Source organism: Rattus rattus, chromosome 12, assembly GCF_011064425.1.
Source record: "Rattus rattus isolate New Zealand chromosome 12, Rrattus_CSIRO_v1, whole genome shotgun sequence".
NCBI classification, from domain to species: domain Eukaryota; kingdom Metazoa; phylum Chordata; class Mammalia; order Rodentia; family Muridae; genus Rattus; species Rattus rattus.
The window spans coordinates 22,769,893-22,790,646 of NC_046165.1; the positions used below are offsets into that span (position 1 = coordinate 22,769,893).

Below are 20,754 nucleotides of genomic sequence, written 5' to 3' on the forward strand. Positions count from 1 at the left end.
CACACACACACACACACACACACACACATTGATTAATTAATTAAAGGTAAACACATTTAAAACTTAGTCAGATGAGACCAGCCTTATCACTAGAACATACAAGAGAACATATTCTCTGACCTTCTAGAGAAAACAGGTGCATGAACGTTTCAGTTGCTTCTCTTGCCATTTTTCATAGCTCAGAACATACTCCATGAACTGTTCACAGGACTGTCTGCAAAGGAAAGTCCATTGCTTTGGGTTTAAAACCTAAATACATGTAATACGTAGCTCCCACAAGCTGAAACAGTATGGCTTAAAAGACTTAAGGAGGAGTCATGGAAGAAATGACAGGAGACACTGTCTGAGTTTTCATACAGAAGTCCTGTCAGTAGCTGAAATACTTCTGCATTTATCCCTACACAGAACCCACCTCAACCTGAATGAGCCAAAAGAAGCCAATGCTGGGGCAATCCTATACACCCAAACAAATTTTCTCCAAGGAAAGCATTCTCGGGCTCGCTGATAGCCAGAGGGAGAAAGGCCTGGTCCATTCAGAATTCTCTGAACCTCAAATAAGAGAAGCCCAACAAAGATTCCTGCTGGGTACAGCACAGGAGTGAAGTAAGCTGAGCTGGTGTGTTTATGGTGGAACACTGGCTTACACAAGAGGCATCTGTTGTACCTCAAAATAAACTATCTTCACCTGACTTGGCTTGAAAACATCTCTAGGCTTCGCTACTCAGAAAAGCATTGTGCTGAAAGCTGGCAAAATCCGAGTGAAGAGCTTTGGAGGCAGACACCTGACAGTGACCTCTCTGTACGTCTGTCTGCGTGCCTGTCTGTGTGTCTGTCTCTAAGAGTCTCTCTCTCTCTCTCTCTCTCTCTCTCTCTCTCTCTCTCTCTCTCTCTCTCACACACACACACACACACACACACACACACACACACTGGCAAAATCTGACTAAGAAGGCTTTTTGACTGTATCAACATCAGTTCCTGGTCTGGATGTCATATCTGAGGTGTCTCATTGAGGAACCCCATGTGTGTAAGTTTCCTAGGACTACCACAACAAAATATGAACACCTCATGGCTTAAAGCAATAGAAATGTCCTTATTCTTTGTCTTGCTGTTCTGAGGCAAGAGTCCAGGATCAGTCAGGAGACTCGGCTTCTTCTGAAGTCTCTGTGAATCTTCCAAGTCTCGCTAGATGTTGGGAGTTCATTAGTAATCTTTGGTATTCTTCGGACTGAGATACTCCACCTCAATCTTGTCTTCATATGGTATCCTACCTCTGTGTATGTCTTCTCACAATCATTGTTTAGGGGCACCTCTCAGATTAGGGGCCCACTCTACCCTGGGATGATCTCTTCTGAACCAATCACATCTGTAAAAATCACTTACCTAAAATACAAGTACATTCTGGAGCACCGAGGCTTAGAATTTCCGTGTGTCTTTGGGGCAGGGGGAATGCCCCTTCAACCTATAGGCCTACTCTACCGAAGAAGACTAAATTCTAGAAACTACTAAATTCTACAATGAAAGCTTGCTTCATTACTTGCTTAACAAACTTTTTTAGCTCCTGGATGAATCAATCACTGGGTTGGGTGCTGTGAACATAAATGTCAGTACTACAAAAGGTCTGGCCTTGGTTATTCTTGTCCAAATGTTGAACGCCCTGGCCTCTTCCCTACTCCTTAAGGAACGTTCAGTCTCCAGAGTCTGGTGTCACCATGTTGAGTGTTAATCTAGTGTAGTGCTCTGCAGCACATTGATTTTAGGGTACCTTCTTATTCATCTGCTGATTGACTTGTGTGGTTCCCCTTCCCTGACATGAAAGTCAGAGTCCATACCCTTTTGTCCTCTCTTTCAACACTCCATGCTAGAAAAATACTCAGCCCAACAGGCCCCGCTGTTAAAAGAAAGAACACCCATGCATTGAAGATTTGCTACTCAAACTCTTGGTCATGCCTTTCAGCCCTCATGCCAACCCTTTTCAGGTGGGCGCTGGGGCTCTACCTCACTTGCTTTGTGACAACTACTGTGGCAAGTATCAGCAGTCAGAAGAGGGACGATTGGGCTAAAGCAACTGGGCTTAGACCATTCTGTCGCTATTGTCACTCTTACACACCCATAGCCCAGCGAAAGCACTTACTGCGCTGTGCTTAGGAAAGCATTCTATTTAATACAGAGGAAATGCATTTCAGTTTTGCTTCTAAAGATAAAATCCAAACCGGAGAGAATTTTTGATGCTTGAAATAGAAATACTTGGAGAGGGTTTGGGGCTTAAAAATAAAATGCATTTGTGCTTGCATCTAATCATAAAATCTTAACACTGAATAAACCCAACAGTAGCCAAGAGCAACAAACACCACAATTCAAGCATTCCAGATTCTTGGGGTGTGTTTTGAGATCAAAGGCTAATTTCATTCGAAATGCCGGTCATTGATCCAAGAAATGAAAGTTCAAAATCAAAAAAAAAAAAAAAATTAAACTATCTAAGAATAACTCAGGCCACTGGAAAAGATAGAGTAACTCAATATAATTCATACATTTATTATTGTAGAGGTTGCTTTATAAGTCATTTTCATATAAAGCGTATTTATTTTACTAAGCTGATTGTTTCCTTCTGGAAAGACTTCAGGGACACATTCCTCTAATGTTATTCTTTGAATAAATGCAAGAATATAAAATTTATATGCGTGTGTGACAGAAAGTAAGACTCAGTGTGTGTGTGTGTGTGTGTGTGTGTGTGTGTGTGTGTGTGTGTGTGATGGGATTTTTACCTAACCAAATTTAAGACAGTTCAAATTCCAGGTCAGCTCCCTAGTCATGACAGACCTAGAATAGAGGCAACTTGACCGGAGGAAAGCGTCAATGCTGGAACGAGCAGCCCTGAGAATTTTGTATGCATTTCTAATTTTCAAAGAAATCTCAACACTTCATTCCTTTGCTCCCAGACAGATATTTTCCAATAACAAATACTTGCCCAAAGTTAGCCCTGTCAAGGTTTTAATGAACTTTTGATACCTCCTATAAACCAAGGAACTGTGGCATAGCTCTCTGTGGTCACCCAGGCCATTAGCCACAGCTGTAAATTCATGACAGGTCAAGAAAATTTAAATAGATTATTATAAGAGCATTGAATAACCCGAAGATAATTAGTTTGGTTTTACATTCCAGTTATTACACACAGTACTTTCTGAGCTGTTTTTAACAGACTTCTGTTAGCAGATTTCTTTTTATTGCTTTTAATTTAATTATGTGGTAGGGGATATGTGTACACGAGTACAAGGGCCCTCGGAGTCTAGATGAGGGTGTCAGATCCTTGGAGCTGATTGATTGATAAAGCTAATTAAGTCTTCTGGAAAATTCTTCATAATTTTATTTCACCATAAGTTCTTCCAAAGGTACTGACTCATGTTATCATTACTGACCACAGTGTCTTAAACATCTAAATAAGCACATGATGAAGGTGTGTAGCATTGCTTAATACTTAAAAACTTCAATTTAAAGTTGGCCGAGGGTTAGAATGCTTGCCTAGAAAGTGAAAGGCCCTTGGTTCTAGTCCTAGCACCACAAAACATTAACAGTAGTAGAAGTAAAGGTAGGAGGCACCTGAGAGTCCCCAGTGGTTCTTTAGATACCGTGGCCCTGACACAGAAGGGAGACACTGTCCATCAAGAGGAAACATGGCACACCAAGACGGCTAGCGGGCCCTGATTATCCTGCAGATACACTTATGATCTGCATGCTAAGCGAGCATAATACATGAGCCCAAAGACAGCAGAAACACAACAGCCAGGGCACACCTGATACTCTGGAGAGCTGCTCTGGTCAGCAGAAAACATGACATGCAGGGTAGAGCTGCAGAAAGAACGGAAACAACTCGCAAGCAGCTTGTGGAAGAAAGACGGGTGGAAAAGGATGCCCCGACTTTGAAGCATGGACATCAGCACAAAGTCAAACAAGTTAAAACAAAGGTGTCTGGACAGACGGAAGTGTTAAAGGGCACCTAACAAGACAGTGGTCACTCCTTTTAAAGGGACAGTAATTATAGATGGGGAAGCCTACTATGGCCACTTTTTTTTATATATATATTTCAGAGTTTTAAATTGAGAATATTCAAAGTCCTCTCTGCTAGATAGCACATTATACTGCATGACAACGTGAGAGTGACATGACATCGTACCCAAAAATGTGTACGATTGTCATTTGTTGATTAAAGAACTGAAAATGGAAATGAAGGAGCTAGTTTTGAAGGTGGGTAGTACTTACCAAACCTGCTATCGGGGTCGACAGTCTATTGATCTTCCTAACGACTCCGGGTTTGAGCTTATTAATCAAACTGAAAGCAAAGAAACACATAACACAGGCAATTACAAAAATGTCAGCATGATCTGAGAGCTCCTCGAAATAGTCTCCAAACTTCTGAGGAGCACAGCCCTGATCCCAAACGTGTCGTTCTGAGCTGGAGGCCAATCAGAACACAAACTAAAAAGAAAAAAAGAACAAAGAACGTCTCTGCACAAAAGGGTGGTGGGATCCTTTGGATCACACTTCTCTATCCAAGGCCCACGACTTTAGAAATAAGTTCCCATGTATTAAACAGAGGCGCAATCCGGTTCTGTTTCAACGAGCAGTTTAAAAAAAAAAAAAAAAAAAAAAAAAAAAATAACAAAAACCTTCATCCCAACCCAACTCCCCTCACTTGGCCCTAAGAATACTTTTTCCCTATTCATGATTCCCAATAGGACATTTTTTGTTTTCTCATCTGGGTCCTTGTTTTGAAAGATGGCCTCCAACCCACACTGTTTCACAGGCAAAGGGTGCTGAGGAACTCAACCAAATAATTGACTATTTCTTACTGGTAACTCACTAGTGCCCATAACTGATTGCTGTGGTACCAGAGTGGAATGACTGGGTGGGAGTTAAATGTTCCAGAACTCCTTCAAATTACCCTGGAATCTAATACCCTGAGCGCATTTCAGTTAATAGGACACACACTGCAAAGATATCTGTGTCTCCGTACATAAGCATTAGAAATGTCTCTATACACCAAAGCATTAGAAAAGGAACTCGTCTTTGACCAGCACTCTGATGACACGATTCTGCTTCCAGATCTCGATCAGGATGCATTCATTCTTTTTATTCACTAATGCGATGCCAGACTGTGTAATAATTTAATACGTCAATGCTTTCCCATTAATGTGAGCTTGCGTAATTAATCATTAGCCTCTGTCACAGAAGAGTACTCTTGAAACAGTGAAAACAAAAATTCTATTTAACAATTCATCCCCCCAAATGAGGGGATGAGGCCCAACAGCAAAGCAAAGAAGGAAAAGGAAATAAAATCATCCACTTCCCTGATATCTACTTTGCAAAGGGCACTTATCGTGGAAGGGTGGGGGTGGGGGTGTCCTATGGAATGTCACTCCTCCCACATTCCAGAGATTTCTATATACATTCTAGTATGCTTACAGTTAAAAAAAAAAAAAAAAGTCTCAACTTAATAGCCTTCAGAATGTTATTCAACGGGATTCGAAATTACAAAACCCTGGCTTATGAAGGTTTAGCCTAACAAACAAAAGTTGCTGTTCTTTTTTCAAAGCCTGTTCACACAAAGATCTTTAGACAACGCAGTTATACAGCCACCCCCTTGGCTTTGGGGATGGGTATCTGGGAATGGAACCCATAGACCTCAAGTGTGCTAGGCAAGCACTTTACTCTGGAGCCCCGGCCCCAGTCCCTCGGCGTTAAGTTATCCCCTCAGCTGGGACTCTGGGAGTCCTAATTTCTGAATCATGCATTGCGGTGAAGCCATCTAAGAAGCCCCCTCTCTTCTCTGACCACACTACTTTCCTTCATTCAACAACTGAGGATCTAGACAATGTTTAACCAGATTAATAACGAATGGCAACTGTACATTAATTAATCCCTCTAGTTTTTCCCTCTTGACTGACTGCTTCTATGACCCTGGTAATTTCTGCATTTCTAAGACTGTTGGCAAAACATGGGATTGCTAATACATGACACATTGCTTGGCGACAACACAATTCTGACATAGTAGTTCAAACAATCTCTCACGGTTAGTTATTCACCACTACCTTGACGGTGGTAATTTTTTTAGTGTAGTGTTTTCCTTAGCATATAATCCTTCAGTGACATAAGTCTGAAGCTAACACGAACTGGAGTCACATAGCATCTCAGGAAAGGCTGAGCACCGCTGTCCTTTCCTAAGGAAGGGTCATAAACTCCTGCCTCACCCACTGAGTCACTGGTGACTCGGACCTGGTCTCTGCTTACACGTTGACCCGACTTATCACTTTTGACATATACTGTCAGTAATTTCAAGAGCATTTTCTATTCGGTCTCGGAAATGAATAATCAAACAGATTACTGTCAACGAACAAAGGGACAGAGTAAGTAAACAGCATAGACAGATACCTTGTGGTAAATTAACCAAGCCTTTCCCCATCGCCAGGTCTGGCCCGAGAGATGAGTTAAAGAGGACACAATGGATTAGCTTCCCCTTCCCACTCCTCAACCTTCTTGTACGTGTGCAAACACGGAAATAGCCACAAGGAAAAAAAAAAAAAGCACTCTGGAGAGCACACACTCGCTCTCTGAGTCACTAGAGGAAAAGGCTATTTTACCTCATCCATCACAAGGCTCACGGTTATAAACACAAGGCCAAGGAGGAAGTGAGCATACAGTTTTGACAAATACCCAGCATGCAAATCACTTGGTGAGCTATGAATTATGATTCTCAAGGAAGAACTTTGAGGAGATCTCTTGCAAGGATAAAAAAAAAATGTTTTATGAGATCTAAAAAATGATTACATGAATTTAAGCATCCTTGATGGAATACCGGCAGGGTCTCAAGTTAAAGGAAATTCAAGTATCATGTATGGAAACACACTTCTACAAACAGAAATGCTTTGCACAGTAAGTGTTCTTGAATTTCACATGTGGACTTTCTTAAGGGACACCGACTTCAGGTCACTGGCTCTGAAGCAAGAATCAGATTACAGGATAAACTTCCAGATGCTCCCAGGGCTTGTGTCCTTGGCCTGCAATCCTCTGTTCCATCCCTCCAGCCCTGAGTAGAATTCTATCCTGATCCCTCTCAAGCCTTCTATGGAGGAACAAACATAATCACTGCTTGCTTAGCACATCAGAGGCTTGTGCTTTTGGTAGGATTAAAACTAGGACACAAAATAACTTGGGGTACTCTCACAGTTCCCTCAGTAACTTTCTCCTTGGCTTCTCCACTGCCATAATCTGAATGTTTGTGACTCTCCCCCCAAAACTCCCATGTCCAAATAGAGGGCAGGGCCCATTGGGAAGTAGCAAATTATGACTCGGCACCTCCTGAATGTGATTAGTGACTTCGGTCAATAGACCTTGCCCTTCTATTGTGGGAGTTGTGGTGACGAAGTGGCACTGACAAGATGTGAACTTATAAAGGAAGTGGGCCCTTACTAGACACCCAACCTGTAGCCACTTTGATCTTGGACTTCCTAGGCCCCAGCACTGAGAGAAATAACTTCCTCCTATACACAAGCTACTCATGTTGTTACTGTAGCCTGAATGGACTGTCTCCAGATGTCTTCATTTTCTTCTTCATCCCTCGCCCACAAAGATGTCGTCTAGTCCCTCCAAAAGGACGGTTAGAACTCTGCTAGAACACTGGCTCCATTCACAGACCTTTCGCTCTGTGGATATATCCTGACTTCCCTACTCAGGTGTGACACTCAGAAAGCCATTTGTAAACCTGAACATGGCTCAAACATGAAAGGTTTTAAGAACTTAAACTAACACTCTATTGTTGGCTCATCTCGGAAAAAAAAAAAAAAGTTCTAACTGCCAAACTTCATTTTCCCCCTTTTCAGCCACAGTACAAAATTCTGGGATGTCCTTTTTACTTTCCATCTCTAAAGATTTTCTAAATAAGTGGAAAGACATTCATGGAAGAATGTATTGATACACTGAAGGACCTGGTGACGTATGGGTTATCTTGTTAGTCATCCACTCAAGCAAATTTCTAATGATAGTTGTTACAGTTTGTACTAATGTTGTTCTAACAACAAAGATATAAATGGGTATCTCTCATATTACCAATTTTTTTTTATGATTAGGTCTATTGTTTTTAATTTTTATGATTATTTTGAGACAAGGTTCCATGTAGCTCAGACTGGCCTCAAACTTGCTATACATACCCAAGGGTGACTTTACTCTTGTGATCCCCTGATTTGTCAGCCCTGCCTGGATTAGGCAGGGCAGGGGACTGAACTCAGAAACTCCTGCATAAAAGAGGAGCGCTGAGCTCCATCCCCACCCCACATTTGTTTTTAAAAAGGCACAGTAGGGGTTGGGGATTTAGCTCAGTGGTAGAGTGCTTGCCTAGCAAGCGCAAGGCTCTGGGTTCGGTACCCAGCTCCAGGAAAAAAAAAAAAAAGAAGGAAAAAAAAAAAAGGCACAATAAAGGTGTCACATCTTCCTAACTGAAGATACTAATATCTTTCTGTTGTTTGATTGACTGATTATCACCGATACGGTCTTATTTTATTTGCTTACTTTTATTTAAACAGGAATTCTGCTCATTAGACATTTGAATGTTTACTAAAGACAGCCCCGGGCAGGGCTTAGCCACGAGCAAGCAGATAGGTATGAGTGATTAGAGCAAAGCCCTGAAATCCATCTGATTTTTTTTTTTTTTTTTTTTTTTTTTTTTTTTGTCCCTGTAAAATTTTCAAAACCTGTGTCTTCTTTAAAAAAGTAAATTGGGGAAAAAAAAGAAAATAGCTTTGCTTCAATGAAATGCCAGAAATTTTTTTTTTTAAACCAACAATACCGATTTCTGTATGTTCTCTGTCCCAGGTATATCAAACTGTATCGTTCTCTCCTGAATTGTCCAAGCTAATCTGGAGAGTAAACTGTCAGACACAGTCATCTGGCTTAGTTATTCTCAGGAGGGGTCAAGATCATAAGCGGATAGCTTCTTCTACATTCTACATATTTTAAAGTAAAAGCACATCAAGCAGACAGCTACCACAGTCTCCTGGGCAAGTTAACCAGCATTTGTCATCTGAAATTTAAAAGCATACAAGCATTTGGTATAAAACGTTATGACTGCGTTAGCGTTTTCGATAAGTGATTTTTAAAAATGCTATGCTTAACTTTTTTTTTTTTTTTTTTTTTTTGTTTTTTTTTTTCGGAGCTGGGGTTCGAACCCAGGGCCTTGCGCTTTCTAGGTAAGCGCTCTACCACTGAGCTAAATCCCCAGCCCCGATATGCTTAACTTTTAACGAAGATAAAAACTTAACAATAAATGCTGAAGTGGATAACCATGTGGAAGAACAGAAAGTCAAAACCAATACAGGTGTGTAGTTATTTCCCCACGACGGCCCGTCTACCGAGCCTCATCAGTATGCTTGAAACACGTTGGAGCGCAGGAAATAGCTAAATAATATAGCTTGTGTGTACATGTTTTCGGGGCTCACCATTTGGTGCTGGATAACCAATATGGGGAACGGGGTGCTCTCAGCAGTCCTTAATTACCCACAGTCCCTTGTCTATGGTCCAGGTCCTGTGAGTTCTCCCTTTTTCCATGTTAGCACATCTATTACATCATCCTTGTTTACAGCCGTCCCGTTTAGGCAGGAATGTTGGTGGGCCGTCAGGGGTGTGTCTTTCCTGACATTTCTAGGAGACTCAATCTCACAGCCTGCTTTCTGCTCCTCTGCTCAGTTATGTTTATCTATTTAAGAACGGCTAAGAATATATACAACAACAATTAAAGAAAAAGAGGCCATGAATGAGAGAAATCAAGGAGTAATTGGGAGGGGGCGGAAGGGGAAAGGAAAAGGAAGAAGAAATGATGTAACGTTTATTTTAAGGGCATGAGTTTTTTAAGTGCCTGGGAACCTGACAGCAGGTTCTTCTGACTCTGGGCAGTGTCAGGAGTTACAGGCTAATGGATTGAAGACTTGGAGCTTTCCTACACCATACCGGAACAAACAGCATTAGACACAGACCCCACAGAGAACGCGTACATCACACGCCTTTTACTCCTACCTAAGAGGAAAAAAAAATCTGTGTGAGAGGCAACTGATAGACTAAGCTTCATTAAAATTCAACTATTAGTTCTCCAGGATGCTGACAGGGGACTGAGAAGACAGAATGAGAGAAAAATACGTTCAAGAGGCATACTCGATGGACTGTTACCTAAAATTAATAAAGAATTCTCAAAACTCACTAAGTTTAAACAAAACAAACCACTGACTGAAAATAGAAACGAAGACCTTAACAGTTCCAGCAAATAAGATGCACAGATAAGAAAGTAACTATGAGAAAACAAAAAAAATCCACATGATGTCATCAGGGAAATGAAAACTGGAAAAAGAATTACCACTGCTACCTACTAACCTCTAAGAAAGGCCAAAATCGAAACTCTGACCACAGCAAACGTTGGCAAGGACATGAAGCAACAGGAACGCCCATTCACTGCTGGTGGAGAAGGAGGTAGGGTAACGCTTTGGAAGGCAGTGTGCCAGACTGACTCTTATGGAACTAAACATATTGTGACCGTATGAACAGCCATAACACTCCTCAGTGTTTACCAAATCAGTTGACAATGTATGGCTGCACAAGCAATTGCCCATGGATGTTTGTTTACAGAAGTCTTTTGTTATTGTTTTGGGCCTAGATTTCTCTGTATATCCCTGGATGCCCTGAAACTCGCTCCGTAGACCAGGCTGGCCAAGAAGAGAAATCTTAATGATAATTACAACTTAAAACCATCACAATGTCCTCTCATAGGTAAATTGGGATGAATAAACTAGCCCACTCATAAAAATGGGATATCATTCAGTCCAAAGCCAAAATGAGCTATGAGGCAATGTAAAGATATGGAAGCCAATTAAATTCATATTATTAACTGAAAGAAGCCAGTCTGAAAGGGGTCTATATTGTACTATTAGATGACTCGGCGGTTAAGAGCACTGACTGCTCTTCCAGAAGTCCAGAGTTCAATTCCTAGCAACCACATGGTGGCTCACAACTATCTGTAATGGGACTTGATGCATAAAATAAATATAATAACACAATAAATATATAATATAAATTATAAATATATAATTATAATAATATATAAATATATAAAAATATAATTATAATAATATATAAATATATAAAAATATAATTATAAATATATAATAAAATAAATATGTAACACAACATAATAATGCATTATTATAATATACATATATATATTATGTACATAGTACATATACATACATAATGTTATAGATATATAATATATGTTATCTAATACATGGAATAAATATTATTATATTATTAATAATAATATAGAAATATGCATTATATAATGCTCAGAAAAAAGTGAAACTATGAAAAAATCTGTGGTATGGGGAGAGAAGGCTGATGAGAACTACTCCGCCTGATACTGTAATGCTGTGATACCGTATGTAATACTATACTATACTGTGATACTGTAATGTGCATATGATTAGTTCCTCCCCAACTTCTGCCGCTACAAAAATGGGGCGATGTATATTTGTTTACGCCTCTTTTACCTTCTTCGATTTCTGAAAATGAAAGCATTAGTGTTGCTTTAGCACTTATATATCAGGAAGGGAATTTGGCAACATCAACAGCTCACACCCCCGCCGGCGTCCCTGGACCTAGCCTCTTGGTTCCCTCACACTTCCAACAGCAATGACACTTTCCATCTCTGAATGTCAGGTGTCTATTGTGTAAGCTTCCCCAATGCCTCAAGAATTTAGGAGATTAAAAAATATTAATCAGTCTGGGGATGTGGCTCACTGGTAATGTGCTCGTCTAGCGTGCATGATCCCCTGGGTTCCATCCCCAGCATTGTCTGGGCTGTGGTGTGCAGTGGTGGATGTCTGCAATCCCAGCATTCCACAGGAGAAGGCAGGAGCATCAGACGCTAAAAAGCCATTCTCAGCTCCATGGCAAGTTCAAGGTGGCCTGATTTGAAAAGACTAAGAACGACTTTGATCAATTTTACATTTCAGGTATTTGTTCTTGATATTTTCCACGATGAGGAGGCTTTAAAATGTTTCTCTTCCTCTACCTGTAGTCAAACGCCCAAAGGAAGGGTTACCAGAAACATTCTCTGCGTGATAAATGTATTCACGGTGTTAATAAAATAGCACATAGTTATTGGTTAGGTGTTACACAATTGTTTCTCTGAGACTTGTTTAAGCTGGCATCCAAGTGTTCCTTTCCAGATGTGGCTTGACGCCACAGTACACACTCGTCTTGCTCCTAGGGGTGGGTGTGTTAGGGCTTAGATGCAGGGCCTTGTGCACTCGAGTGTAAGCACGTGCTTCACCGCTAAGCTGTGCCCCCGAGACCCCTCATTTTAAAAGTGTTCTACATTAAACTACCTTCAACGACAGCAGCAAAAGGGTCACATGGAGTTCCAGTTCTTACTAACGGAGGCAGAGGTGTCGGGATGTATAAATAACCGTTTTCTCATTGGTCGAGAATTTGGTCACACTCTTGGCTCATCTGTTTATAAAATTTCAAACTGTATAGTTTATCCCAGAGTTATAGTCACAGATCTTCGACATACTCTTTGTTTTTATTTTCCTTTCCTTTCAAAGATTAGAATTTTAAACTACCTGAAAGTATTTTTTTAACTTAAATGCCTTCTCTTAGCTTTTTTAAAAATCATTTTCCCGTATACTGCATCCTTATATATAGTAATGTTTTTAAGTGACTCACAGCCAACTATTTGTCCAAATACCACAAACTGATGGCTTCATCTCTTCTCCATTTTCTCCCAGCAATTTTAACATATAATCTTTTCTAAGGTTATTCTTTTATATAGATTTTTATTTATTTTATGTGATTACACTGTTGCTTTCTTCAGATACACCAGAAGAGGGCATCAGATCCCATTATAAATGGTTGTGAGCCACCATGTGGTTGCTGGGAATTGAACTCAGGACCTCTGGAAGAGCAGCCAGTGCTCTTAACCGCTGAGCCGTCTCTCCAGCCCTAACATATATTCTTATACTTGAAATTATATTGCTGAACTTGTATTTTATAAATATTGTACTATGTTGGTTTTGTTATATGTCCTAATATTAGGACATGCAATTTCAATACCTTTTGTTAATAGAATTTTTTCCTGTTCTTGCCTGTTTATTATTCTGTGAGTATGTACTAAAATAATTACAAGTACTGGGAAAGTCTGGTTAGATTTTGTAAGAGAATTCTAATCTGCATAGGAAAGCATTTCCCGCTAGATCTACCCTTTGGGCTTACTGGTCTCTGTCAGTGGGCAATATCGTGCAGTAATTGCAATCCTGGGAGCTCAATGGATTCTTAACATAATGACATTGTCGGGAAGTGATGATGAGTAGGAGATGTGGTCTAACCTATGCCAACATATCTGGTCCCCTGCCCCTTCTACACCACCATGAAGTGAGCAGCTCTTCCTTTTACTGCTATGAAACTGTCGCTTAGCACAGTCTAGCAAGTCAGCCTTGGATGGAAACCTCTGAAGCAGTGACCCAAAAGATGGAATCATTTCTTCCCAGGCTTTTCCTTGGGGACTTGTCACAACCATGAGAAGCAGAAGCTACAAAGTGATTGAAGAAGAATGTTGGCCTCTAGAGAAAGTGGCTCATCACAGGAGGTGGTATTGACCTGAGGAGTCATAGAGGAGCCATTTTCCTCCATCATAAAAGAGACCAGAAACAGCTGCAAAAGAAAAACCACCACCAACAACAAAAAGAACAAAAAATGTCTTTGCCATCCCACCAAAGCCTGTGGCCCTCCTCAGACCCAGTGCATAGATGCCTCAGGGATTCCCCAGTCCCTGGGCTCTATGTAGACGTCCTCGACTCTAGCAAACCATCGTGTTCTATAAACACCAGTGACAAGCGACACAGTTCCCTATGTTGTCCACTGCATTAAATGTCACTCTCCACTGCCAAGAGCAGTATCTGTACAACTAATTCTTATTCTAGGGAAGGAACCTTTCTAGACTGGACCTTGTAGGCAGTCAGACAGTCCCAGAGGAAATATCAGTACAACCAGGCCCTCTCAAAGCAACAGGTGGACATTCTGCTCCAGTTTTCTAAGCAACAAGCCAAGGGGGCTGGGGGTGGGAGGAATGACCTGGTAACACTGTGAGAAGCTTCTCGGTGAAGTGACCCTCGTGTTCACTCAGAAGTTATGTGCATGGCAAACGGTGACAGAGCAGAAACTTGGGACCATTCCAATGAGGGGAACTACAGCCTGACTGACTAACCAGGGGCACACCCAGTGAGACTATCTTCAAACAAACCTTACTTCACAGAGGAATAAAGAATGTTTTCCTCAGACACTTCCAAGACTGCCACCGCAAGATGAGTAACTTCGAGATTGCTAACTGATAGCAGTACCTGGGCGCTGTGTGTTAGGAACACAGAATTATGCCAGAGCAAATGAGGGCTGCGATATTTATGTAGTGACAACCCTTTCTACATATTTTAATATGTGTAGTTATTTAGCAGTCCTTAGGACCAGCACTAAAGAAACGAGAAACTGTATGGACACCACGGCTAAGACTCAAAAAGCCAAAATCACCTAAAAAATCTAGCCAGCTTTTTCGCTAATTTAGGAAAAACTTTTTTAATGGGGGGGAGGGGGGTTGGTTTTGTGCCCATTTCTCTGTTAATAAAGCCAAGAGAATGCTTATCTAAAATAAACAGTATAAGAACAGGCAAGGAGCTGGCTCGGTTGAAAAGCCGCCCGCTACACGCAAGCGTGCAGACCTGAGATCAGACCCTTTAGGGGCCATGCGCAAAGCCAGGTGCAGGCGCCTCGTAACCCCCACGTTGGTAGAGACACCGGATCCGCGGAACTCACTGTGCAACCAGCCTCACGGAATCAGTCAACTCCACAGTCAAACAAACTGGATTGTAATCAGGAGCGTTCCTGATGCTGATGGCACATGTGCGCACACACACGCATGCGCGCACGCGCCCGCACGCACACACTTTCAGCTTTCAAGTCACTAAGTACCAAAGTCAAATATGCTAGAACAAAAAGGATTGCCATGAACCCGCTCGTTCCCATGGCCTATCACCCTGCCAATGAAAACACAGGGCTTGTTACTCAGACGTACATCCGGTCTCAAACAGGGGCGCAGAGGTTGTTTCTAACTTGGAGTCTGAAATGACAGTCTACTATCAGTTGCGTGAAAAGCTGTTTAAAAAAAAAATCTCCTCCAACTCCTGACTTGGAAATCTCAGAATGCCAGTTGAGAAGAAAAAAATGGCACTAAAAGATAAAAGCTGCTGAAAATAAATAAAATAGTAAGAAACTCACTAATGGTGAAAATTGAGGATGCTAAAAATAGCAATTAGATACATATATACATATATACATACATTTATATAAATAAATGCTTTATTAACAGCATATATTTATAATGTATATGCATGAAATTAAATGTTTGCTGTCATATTAAAGTAGAAATTACATTTATTTTAATTTGCATTAGTTTGGAGCAATTATTGCAGAAATTATTGTTACTATTTCTATTCTAATTTGCTCTAGTCTGAGTCAGAACAGTGTTTCTAATCAACTCTGGATATTTTTACTTCTAATGATATACATCTTACCCACGCTCATCTTAGCACGGGTATCGTAGTTTTTGGAAATCATTTCGAATCACTCAGAGCCAGAGCTGGTCAAAGGCTGCGGTGAGATCCAGAAGCCAGGATACGGTGAACAGACTTGTAACCAGCCAAAGCGCAGAGACTACGAGACTGCAGCAGAGTCTCATTCCTACAGGAAACTTCTCCACCATAGCCCCTCCTTCCAAAACTCGGGGAGTACCCAAGATGAGAGGGGAGAGAGATCCGAAGAGCCGGAAGTGGAAGTACCACAGAGTAGCTTCCCGTGGGAACGCACAGCCACTGTGACCGCGCACACGGGACCCGCGCAAGGCGAAGGCAGACAAGGTCCCAGCATGGAGTGGGGAAACGGTCATGAAGTCCCACCCCTAGCTGAGGAAGTCTTGGCAATTAATGCTCCTAGCAAAGGGGGAGTCAGTTTTCCTCAGGGATGTGACTCCTGAGAGGTTACCCTTGCTATAAAGTAATCCTATACACATGCACGTGCAGGGAGCACTGGATGGACAACCAGAGGCAAAAACAGAACAACAACAAAAACCATGGACTTAGGAGAGAAGAGCGGGGGCAGGAGAAGAGGAGTCAGAGGTGAGAGAATGGGGGAAGGGCGTGGCCCAAACACACGCGCATGTAAAAAGGCAGAAAAAAGAGCAAGAGGTGCCACCATCAAACATGTTTAGGTCATCAGTAATCAATAAGGTAGCTCCCTAGATGATTCTGAGCAATGGCTAGTCCTTAGAAATATGTGACCTACAACAGGGCTTCTTTAAATAGAGCATCTGTTTAGGCTGCCTTCTCTCTCGGACACCTAAGCAATGCTCCACGTTTCTGCACAACGCCATCCACAAGACTGCGGCTTAGCATGCACGGTGGGTGCTTTCCTGTCAACCCTTACGGGAACCAGACTCAGAGCCAAGGCCATTTTGGGTCACATGCTTATAGGTATTTTCTCTCCTCCATCCTTTGACCACATAAGAAAACACTTAAATCACACCATTTTTAAAACAAGACAATTTCTTCTCTGCCAACATCTTGAGCAGACCGATTAAGTGAGTTTAAATATTACTCCACAAGAATCCGTGAGCACACGGCAGAGTGAGGAGGAGAAACATCCTCTCAACTTCAACTGTGGCCCTGAGGGTGCTTCCTGGGTGAAACCGCAGAAAGTTGGCATATATCTGTAAAGTGCAACTGGTATGATTCCAATAATGCCATATGCAATGAATTAAGAAATTAATAACATTCTCAGGTTGGGGGATTTAGCTCAGTGGTAGAGCGCTTGCCTAGCAAGCCCAAGGCCCTGGGTTCGGTCCTCAGCTCCGGAAAAAAACAAAAAACAAAAAAAAGAAATTAATAACATTCTCAAACGAAGGAGTTTGGACAACTAGCATCACGCTGGTTTCCATGGCCATCTTCCTAACAACTTGTACCTATACCAAGTTCCAGAGCTTATACAAAACCTAAACCATCTTTAAGCCCAGCAGCTCCATGAATCAGGCGGATCAAAGCCATGATGAGGAAAATCAGGCTCAAGCATTAAAAATCACTTGTAAATGTAAATAAAAGTCGAGTCACGTGTGCGAATGTCCAAAACAGAAAAGTCGTCTAACCCCTTCACTTGGAATCTTTACTGCAAACAGCACCCTTCCAAGGGAGAAGACTCACTAGCATGTCAGCAGCCCGTAGGCCAGCCTGATGGTAGTACTGGTTACAAGGACCCCACCCCCAAAAGAAAGAAAACATCTGGGTTCCAGAAGTCCACTCCCAGAGTTTACATGCAGACAGATTCCGTAAATATCTGCGTGATAAGAGTCTAGATTGGAATTATCAAGTGCTTTCAAAAAATGTGGGTGGGTACTCGAGTCCATTCTTACAGTTTATTTGCTCACTTCTGCAGCTCCGACTTTTTCAAATTTTTGGGATTCAAATTTTCCCCTCCCAGGCTTGCTCTTACAAAGGTCACCTATCTGGTTAACAGGACTATGCAGCCACTGGAGACCCAAGTACTGCACAAAGCAAACAGTGTGGACCCTAGACCATCAACCAGGGCACCAGCCTGTTTAGCATCTGGAATACACAGTCTGGAATGCTGCTCACAACGGTATCCATTAACTGAGTAGTCAGTGACTCAAATTGACTCAGGCAATGCAAGCCTCTACTTAATCCTCAAAGAAGAATTCGCTACTCTGACCATCCCGTCTTACGGATGAGAAGGGTCTTTTATAATGAGGCAACTATATACCGAGTAAGTTATAGTCAAATATAATGTTTCTTCTTCAACGATCTACCCACAAAACAATAACAGACTCTTGCTTAATTTACTAATTAAAAAATAATATATATTACTGACACTATCTTTAGATATGTAAACCGATAACCCCTTCCTTACTGGCTCATACCACAGAGGTGTCAGCTTGCAGGGATCAACTCTCTCTGGACTGAGGACACCAACCTGTGACTCTAGGGAGCATGCCTGAAATACTTACTCACACAACAGAACACCATTTTCCAGAGAGGCTCGAAAATCCCTTGTTTCAAAATTCTTCTCAGTTACAGCCTGAAAGACAGATTTGGGTTTTAATTAACTAGGGCTCAGAAAAAGGCAAATTTATAATTTTATTAGCTAATAGGCATTTAACCTTCAACCTGAATGATTTGCACGTAGCACCAAAAGCCATTCTTTGTGGGAAATTGTGTCCTCGTCTGTGTTACAACTTTCTGCTATGAACAAACACACAGAAACAGCAAATGTTTCCTGAAGTATAAACATTTCATTGGATGGTGAACAAAAGTTACAGAGGCTATGAATTTAAAAAAAAAAAAAAAAAAAAGCAAGGGTATACAGGACGGCTTGGAGGGAGAAAGGGGAATGTAATTATATCATAATCTCCAAAAAGAAAAACTTTTAAAAGACTAAACCAAATGTCCAGTGTATTAAAAAAAAAGAAAAAAGAAACTATAGATGATCCACAAAGAGTAAATATACACAATTATAGTATAAACTTGAAATAGCATTTACAATATGTACGTCACTGATTTCAATTCCATCTTTAATTTCCTCATTTCATTACAAAGCTAAATACCAGCTACCTGTCCCCACCCCCACCCCAGGCAAGTGTCCAGCAGCTGGCAGCCTGAGTCCTTGTCCTACCTGCCATTCTAGGGAAAAATACATTTTTGGAATCATGAATTTAAAGGTCATGAATCTTGCATCCCAGGTCAGCTAAGGGGATCAGGCACAAGATGGAGGAACCTTCACCATATTCCTCCACCTAACACTGTCACTGCTGCCTTCTTAATTCTGAGCTGTTAGGTGACAAAATCACAGCCACCCTTCTACTCAAAGTTAGCAGAGCAGAGCACGGTAGTGTGGGTCTTTCCTCCCGGGGATGTGGGGGACGGGGAGATTGACTCCATTTCTTATAAATTGGTTTTATAAGAGTCTGGCCAGGCTGTGATATCCTCAAACCCAGGAGAGGGTCCTCCCCATCTACAGCAATCACCTGTAGTAGAACCAGGCAGCTGCGCGGAAGCCTGGTGTGTCTGTTTCTGCTGGGAACACTGGGCTAAAGATTAACAATAAAAAACAAATAGCTCTTCCCTCAGCCACGTAAGTAAGGACATAAAAAGCACAGCATTCTGCTTAGACAGAACGATGTACTCTTTTGAGAATTACTTTGAGCGGCCCACCCAAGGATTAGCTCAGATAACCTGTGCAACCCATTCCAGAATCCCCCACTCTTTGCCATCAGAAACAAACTCAAAGTGAGGGTAGACACACATAAGGAAAACACAACAGCTCATTCCTCAGGAATCTCCGATCCATAGTCAAAGAGCAAGGCCCAGAAAGGCCTACCACAGTCAGAATGGCCATCTCTAGTGAGAGCAAATCTCTCAGCAGAAGCACCGGCATAGGGTGGCCAGGACACTCTCAAGCCAATCTAGATGGGAAGTGGTGACCTCGAAGAAAGAAAGGCTGCGAGCTGCCAATACACAGACAGCAATGGAGAGTGACAGTCACCACAGTGCAGGCCAGGCCAGAGAGCAGTGCTCCAAGAGAGGAGGGAAGGGACTCAACTCACACATAGCTAAACTCAACCCTACTTCCACTACCTAAGAGCTATGTGACCTTAGACATGTGAAACCACCTCCCACCCAGCTCTGCTCCTCTACAACAGGAAAACCAATGGATCACTCACGTGAAAAGGCTGATGTTTTACAGTATGGAGTGACGGTAGCCAAAGAGTGCACACCTCGTCCGTGACGTGATTCGATCCTGCATTTACCACTTGTTGGTACTCCAATAATTTAAGACCTAGCCAGACTGAATTATACCTCGAATGCTATTTAATAAAGTTGAGATACTGGAATAGAGCTACTCAGAAACTCCACCTACCCAGAAGAGCTTATTTTAAAAGATTATCAAAATGTAGCCAGAGAATTAGCTCAGTGGTTATCTTCCTGAGGAATCAGGTTCGAATCCTACCACCCACTCAAAACCATTTCTAACAGCAGTGCCTTCTTCTAGCCTCTTCAGGCACTGCATACACATAATTTCTTTTTAATGAACATAAATATTACAGAAAGGTAGAATTCTAATATGATTTCAGGCCCTTTTCCTATGCCAAAATACTAATACTGATGTACTCATTCTTCTCTAAATTCAAGCAATGATAAGACTCTACTTATATTACACTTATAAAATTTACCCTTGGCCATATGAACATGATGAAACTTTTCCATTTATTTGTATGCATGTGTTCATGAGTGTGTGTGCGCGCGCGCGTGTGTGTGTGTGTGTGTGTGTGTGTGTGTGTGTGTGTGTGTGCGCCCGCCCACACTCAGGCCAGAAGAAGTGTCAGCTCCCCTACAGTTAGACTCTCAGGTAGTTATGAGCTGACTGACATGAGTGCTGGGACTATAACTCAGGTCCCCTCAGAGGGTATCAAGAGCGCTCAACTATTGAGCCATGTCATGAGCCCCTAAGTCAAAGATTTTTAATAATAATCTGTATGTTGAGGACATGGAAATCTGGCAGGTTCGGTAACTAAAGAAGGCCAGCATCCCAAAGGCCAGTTGGTTTTCTGTA

General features: G+C 41.7%; 1 protein-coding gene across 2 annotated transcripts in view; it reads right to left on the reverse strand.

Moving 5' to 3' along the window:
* Lmo7 (LIM domain 7) overlaps positions 1-18,167 on the reverse strand; it is a 133,518-nt gene extending 115,351 nt beyond the window's left edge. For both annotated transcript variants that reach the window (XM_032918301.1, XM_032918302.1), the window contains exons 1-2: positions 18,152-18,167; positions 4,258-4,327 (exon numbers count right to left, since the gene is read on the reverse strand). The gene's annotated coding sequence lies outside the window, so the exon portion shown is untranslated. The remainder of the gene's footprint in view (positions 1-4,257; positions 4,328-18,151) is intronic.
* Positions 18,168-20,754: the final 2,587 nt, after the last annotated feature.